Below are 7364 nucleotides of genomic sequence, written 5' to 3' on the forward strand. Positions count from 1 at the left end.
CTTGAATCCAGCCTCTCCTCTCTCCAAAGTGCCTCCACTCCAGATTACTAGTTTGAAAGCTTGGGTCTCACCATTCCACTCCCCTGCTCAACATGTTCCCGTGGCTCCCAATTGCACCTAGAATAAAACACAAATTCCTGGGGCAGCTAAATAGCACAGTGAATAGAGCACCAGGGCTATAGAGTCAGGAGGACCTGGGTTCAGATTTAACCTCTGACACTTAGCTGTGTGTCTCTGGGCAAGTCACTTAACTCTGTCTAGTCCTTGCCCTTCTGTCTTAGAGTTGTTATCATGACAGAAGGTAAAGGTTTAAAAAAAAATAAATCAACTCTTCTGACTAGTACTTTAAGTCCTTATGAATCTGGCTCCAATCTCTCTTTGCCAAACTGTTTACCAATGATTCCCCTTCATTCCCAATCCCAGTGGCTTACTTGGTTTTTAAGCCCTTATTGTCAATAACTTGTATTGTTGCCAAGACAGGTAATGGCTAGACAATGGGGGTTAAGTGGTTTGCCAAGCATCACACTGCTAGGAAGTATCTGAGGCCACATTTGAACCCAGGTCCTCCTGTCCTCCTGTCCTTAGGCCTGACTTTCAATCCACTGAGCCACCCAGCTACCCCTTATTTACTGTTTACCTGCAATGTCTCATCTTCTGCCTCAAAGCCTTTGCACAAATTGTCTTTCATATCTGCAATGTTTTCGCTCCTCTCTTCGGTCTCTTGCTACCCATAGTTCCCTTTAGAGTTCAACTTAAGAACCATCTCTTAAATGAAGCCTTTCCTGGAACTGCCAGTTATTACTGATTTCTTCCCTTAAAATTCATTTGCATTTATTTTGTGTAAATACTTTCTATGGACTTATCTGTATAGATGTTGATTCCTGGCGGTAGATGAGCTCCTTGATGGCAAGGACTTTCACTTTTGTCTTTGTAACTTTAAATAGTTATTGAATTGAGTTGAATTGAGGTAAGTGTATAAACAATATTTTTCCAATTTTCTGAAGTACAGCGTTCTTTTCATTATACCATCCTGTTGAGTTCCCCATCAGTGGGAGTTACTGAAGCATAAATTTAATTACCATGTGGAAGGAGGGATGTTAGAAAGTTGATTCATTCATAACTGAGTTGGAATGGGGCAGCTAAGTGACTAAGTGGATAGAGAGCCAAGTCTGGAGATGAAAGGTGCTAAGTTTGTCCCTGGCCTCAGATACTGACTAGCTGTGTGATCCCAGGCAAATCACTTAACCTCCATTGCCTAGCCCTGTATTGTTGAACCTGTGGAACGTGTGCCAGAGGGGGCTGCTCTTCTACCCCACCTAAGGTCATTTCTCAAATTACCTACCCCAATGCCCAGAAGTTCAATGGGAACACTTCTTCCCTCCCATATCTGGGGTAATGGGGCAGCTCACATGTGGTGTGAGGGCTGCAGTTTGGGCTCTCGGGCTCTAAAAGGCTCACCATCACTGCTCTCTTCTGCCTTGGAACTATTCTGTACTGATTCTAAGACAGAAGAGTAAGGGCTTCTCATCTTGGGGGCAGTTAGGTGATACTATGGATAGAGAGCCAGGCATAGACAGAAGATCCAGGGTTCCACACTTCCTACCTATGTGACCTTGAGCAAGTCACTTAACCCCCGTTGCCTAGCCCTTACCACTCTACTGTCTTAGAACCAAAACACTGTATCAATTCTAAGAGGGAAGGAAAGGGTTAAAAAAACTGAGTTGAACTGAATGATCTCTTGAGAATCTCTTCCTTGTTGAGATCTATGAGTCATCATTCTCTAAGAAAATGGAGGCATTTGCTTAAAATCAGAACTAGTCTGACCTACCTAGGACCAGAGCCAAGGTCTCCTGAACTCAGGCCAAAATAAAAATCGGTAGCAATTTGTGTACCCAGAATTGACACATTAATATTGACCCATTAAAAAGTTGTATATTTTTAGCATCTTGTATAGATGGTGATACGAACAAGGCCTGTTAAGGGCAATTGCATGGCTGATGGAGCATGCAGAGACCTAAAGTAATGTGATATTGTCATAACAGTCTCATGGCATGAAGTATGTGTCTGCTGAAGATCATTTCCAGTGGCTGATTGGAGTCCCAGTTCTTATAGCTGGTAGCCAATAGGAAGGTCTCGGGAGGTTCTTTTCTTATCTGCTAGGATTGTGAGCAGCAGGTGTGTGTGTGTGTGTAGGGAGGACTCCAAGTGCTTTCCTGAACTGGTAGCTACAGCTGCTCTTGGGTCAACCAGAGAGTGACCAGACAGTTCATATTACTTCCAGGCCAAACTGGGTCCCAGCTGCTCAAAATCTGGCAATGGTTCCTGGCCCAAGTTGGCCCTGTGTATCAATGGGGTATGATGTAGCTGCCCAGGAAGGGGCAGGACCACCCGCCCAGAAATACTGCCCCTACCAGCCCTGCCGGTATCAGAAATTGCTACCTTTTAAGTCATTCCATTGGATGCTCTTTTCCTTCAATCCATTCATTCAACAAACCCAGGATCCCAGGATGTTAGGGCTGGAAGGGACTTTAGAACACAGAACATAGGTGTTCACAGCATTAAGATCAGAGCTGGGAAAGACCTTAGAAATAATGTAGCCCAACTCTTTCATTTTACCAATTAGGATAGTGAGGCTGAGTGGGTGGAAATGGGACTTGCCCAAAGTCATACAAGTAAAACTAACAGAGAACATATTAAGCATCAACTGTACACAGAATACTGTACTAAGCCCCCAGAGAGATACTAATTTTATTTTTTAAATTGTATTTTCTTAAACTCTTACCTTCTATTTTACAAGTAATACTAAGCCCTAAGCCAACTCGCTGGCCTGAGATACTAATTTTAGTCAAAGCAGAATTCCTGCTTTCATGAAGCCTATAATCTTTTAAGGGGCTATAACATATTGGGGCAACTAAGTGGCTCAGTGGATAGGGTCAGGCCTAGAGATTGGGAGGTCCTGGGTTCAAATGTCACCACAGATATTTCCTACCTGTGTGATCTTGGGCAAGTCACTTAACCACAATTACTTAGTCTTTACTGCTCTTCTGCCTTGGAACCAATACAAAGTATTGATTCCAAAATAGAAAGTAAGGGTTTAAAAAAAAGAGGGCATAACACAACTTCAGAAATATGGATATATCTAGTAGCATATTCTTATGTGATATGCAAATGTATACCATTATCAAATTAATTGCAGAAAGAAATTATATGTGAAATTTAAACAGGAATATCATTATTGACCAAGGGAATCATGGGAAGATTCCTGGAAGAGAAAATATGGTGTAGTGCCCAAAGTATAAGACCTAAAGAAAAGAATGATGATAATGCCTAGCATTTATATAGTAACTTAAGCCTTGCAAAGTGTTTTCTAAATATCCGTCAGCATGCATTTACTAAGCACTGACTGTGTGCTAAACACCAGGAATTTAAAGAAGGGCAAAAGGCAGTCCCTGCTTCCAAGGATTTCACTGCCTAATGGGATGGAGGGGGAGGGACAACATCCAAACAATTCTGTACAAAGTGGCTTCATACAGAATAAATTGGAGATAATCAACCGAGGGAAGGCACTAAGGAGAATTGAGAAAGGCATCCCATAGAAGATAAGATTTTAGCTGAGACTTGAAGAAAGCCAAGAAGGAGAGATGAGGAAGAGAGCATTCCAGGCTTGGGGGACAGCCAGTGCAAATGCCTGGAGTCTGGAGGTAAGAGTGCTTTGCAAGGCGGCAAGTGTCTTAAGATCTAAGAGAATGTGGTGGGGGGAGGGGGGAATAAGTTGTAATAAGACACCTAGAAAAGTAGGAGGGGGCAAACTGAGGAAGGGCTTTGAATCCTAACCAGGTTTTATATTTGGCCTTGGAGGTGTTGGGGAGCCACTGGAATTTATTGAATGGGGGTGGGGAGTAACCTGATCCAACCTAAGCTTTAGGAAGAACCATTTGACAAGTGAATGGAGCATGGACTGGATTGGGGAGAGATCTGAGATGAAGAGACTCACCCAGAGGTGATGGCCATAGTCTCATGATAAGGTGGTGAGGGTCTGCACCAAACTGCTTGCAGTGTCAGAAGAGAAAAGGGAGAATGTATGAGTGATGTTGGTTGGGAAAGTAGAATCAGCAAGACTTGACAACAGATTGGATATAGGGAGAGGGGAGTGAGAGTGAAGGATCAAAAATGACATCTAGTTGGGAGTCTGGGTGGTTCTAAAGGATGATGATGCCCCTGGGCCCTGGATAGGAAACTTTTTTAAACCCTTACCTTCTTCTTTCAATACTGTGTATTTGTTTCAAGGCAGAAGAGTGGTAAGGGCTAGGCAATGGGGGGTCAAGTGACTTGCCCAGGGTCACACAGCTGGGAAGTGTCTGAGGTCAGATTTGAACAGAGCACCTCCTGTCTCTAGGCCTGGCTCTAATCCACTGAGCTACCCAGCTGCCCCCTTAAGCCCTTACCTTCTGTCTTAGTATCAGTTCTAAAACAGAAAAGTAGAAAGTATTGGACATTTGGGGCTAAGGGACTTGCCCAGGGTCACACAGCTAGGAAACTTCTGATGCCAAATTTGGAACCAGGTCCTCCAGACTCCAGGTCTGCTTCTCTATCTATTGTGCTACCCAGGTGCCATGGATGGGGAATTCAAGAAGAGGGAAAGGTAGGGGTAGAAGGGAAGATAATTCAGTCTATTTAGGAAGTGTTGAGTTTAAGATGTCTACAAGACGTGCAGTTTGGGATGTCCAATAGGAAGTTGGAAGTGCTTGTTTAAAGGACAGAAGAGATGTTAGGGTTAAATAAGTCAAGATCTGGTAATCATCAGCTGTAGAGATGATAATTAAATCCATATGAACTGATGAGATCACTAGGCAAAATAGCATAGAAAAGATGAGGAGAGGAGAGGAGAGGAGAGGAGAGGAAAGGAGAGGAGAGGAGAGGAGAGGAGAAGAGAAGAGAAGAGAAGAGAAGAGAAGAGAAGAGAAGAGAAGAGAAGAGAAGAGAAGAGAAGAGAAGAGAAGAGAAGAGAAGAGAAGAGAAGAGAAGAGAAGAGAAGAGAAGAGAAGAGAAGAAGAGAAGAGAAGAGAAGAGAAGAGAAGAGAAGAGAAGAGAAGAGAAGAGAAGAGAAGAAGAGAAGAGAAGAGAAGAGAAGAGAAGAGAAGAGAAGAGAAGAGAAGAGAAGAGAAGAGAAGAGAAGAGAAGAGAAGAGAAGAGAAGAAGAGAAGAACCTACTACAGAACCCTAGGGGACACCTTCCTTTAGTAAGTATTATTTGGATGAAGATCCAACAGAGACCCAGAAGGCTAAGTCAGTAAGAGGAGAACTAGACAAGACTATTATCACAGAAACCTAGAGAAAAGGCAGTATCTAGGAGAAAACTGTGATCCAAGTGTCAAAGGCTGCAAAGAGGTCAAGAAGGATGAGAAATGGGGCAGCCAGATGGCTCAGTGAATTGAGAGCCAGGTCTAGATATGGGAGGTCTTGGGTTCAAATCTGGCCTCAGATACTTCTTGGCTGTGTGACCCTGAGCAAGTCACTTTAACACCCCCCCCCCCCATTGCTTAGTCCTTACTGATCTTCTGCCTTAGAACAAATACATGGTATTGATTCTAAGAAGGAAGGTAAGGGTTAAAAAAGAAGGCAAGGTATGAAATGAGAAAAGGTCATTTGATGTGAGAGAAGAGGCAGTGGCAGTACTTACTGTGGATTCTCTAGGAGTTTAATCACAAACAAGGAGAAAAGATAAGGGATTAATAGTTAGCAGGTCAAATGAGAGTGTTTTGAGGACAGAGAAGCAAGACATGGGCATGTTTGTTTAGACAGTAGGAAACAACCAGTAGACAGTTGCTTATAAGCAACTAGGTGGCATAGTGGTTTTGACCTGGAGTCAAAAATACAAGTTCAAATCCTCAGATATTTATTAGCTGTGTGACCTTGGACAAGTCACCTAACCTCAGTTCCCTCACATGTAAAATGAATAGTAGCACCTACCTCTCAGGGTAGTTGTGAGGTTCAAATGAGATCATATTTATGCCTGGCATATAGGAGGTGTTACATGAATGCTAATTATTATTATTATTACATTGAATACAAATGAGAGAAAGGGAATACCATTATTTTATTTAAGAAAGACTTCAGTTCAAATTCTGTACTCAAACATTTACTAGTGATATGATCTTAGACAAAATCACTTAACCTTCCATTTTCCTCATCTACAAATAAAAGTGCTGGACTTAATGACCTATAAGTTCCCTTCCCTAGGTAGTTAGGTAGTACAGTGAACAGAAGGCAAGATCTGGAGTCAGGAAAACTCGAGTTCAAATCCAGCTTCCCTAGCCCTTTGACCTAACAAGTTACTTAACTTAAGAAAGTCATTTAACTCTGTTTTTCTCCGTTTCCTCATTTGTCAAATAAGCTAGAGAATGAAATGGAAAACCACTCTAGTATCTCTGTCAAGAAAACCCCAAACAGGGATGTAGACTGTAAGCAATCGCCTCAGTGCAAATATTAATAATATGGAAATAGGTCTGGATCGACGACACATGTAAAACCCAGTGGAATGGCACGTCAGCTATTGGAGGGGGTTGGGAGGAGGGGAGGAAAAGAACATGAATCATGGAACCATGGAAAATATTCTAAATTAATTAAATTAAAAGTTTCAAATCTAAAAAAGAAAAAGAAAAAGAAAAGGAAACCCCCGAATAGGGTCACAAGAGTCAGACATGACTGAAATGACTAAGCAAAGTTCCTTTTGCACTCTTAAGTCTGTCAGTATGTGAGACTAAGATGGAGGATTGGAAGGGACTTCAGTGTTTATTTATTCCAGCTATTCAGGAATTCAAAGTAAGATAGAACCTTCCAGGCATAGGGAACTGCATAAGCAAAAGGGCTTTAATGGAAGCTTGGCAGAAAAAAAAATCTATTAGCAAGTAGCAAGGTGGCTCAGTGGATAGAGTGGTGTACCCAGAGCTCAGTAGCCTCAAGTTCAAATCCCACCTCAGACATTGTGTCTCCCTGGGCAAGTCAATTAATTTTTGCCTCAGTTTCCTCATCTGTTAATTGAGGATAATAATAGAAGTCATCCCTCAGAATTCTTGTGAGGATAAAATGAGATATTTATAAAGTTCTTTGCAAACCTTAAAAGTACAACATAAATATTATTATTCCATTCAATGATTTTGGAAAGAGCATTCATTGGATTTTTCAGGAAACTTGAATACCAGCCCTGGTTTGACCTTTCAGTTGATGTAATTTGGGTAAATTCCTTCACTTGTCTGGGTCTGAATTTCATCCAAGACTAGGTGATTGCTAAGGTTCCTTCTACCTCTGATATGGTATGATTTAAAAAAAAATCCTTATCATCTGTCTTAGAATTGATACTAAGT

The sequence above is a fragment of the Monodelphis domestica genome, chromosome 1 (assembly GCF_027887165.1).
Source record: "Monodelphis domestica isolate mMonDom1 chromosome 1, mMonDom1.pri, whole genome shotgun sequence".
Classification (NCBI taxonomy): Eukaryota; Metazoa; Chordata; class Mammalia; order Didelphimorphia; family Didelphidae; genus Monodelphis; species Monodelphis domestica.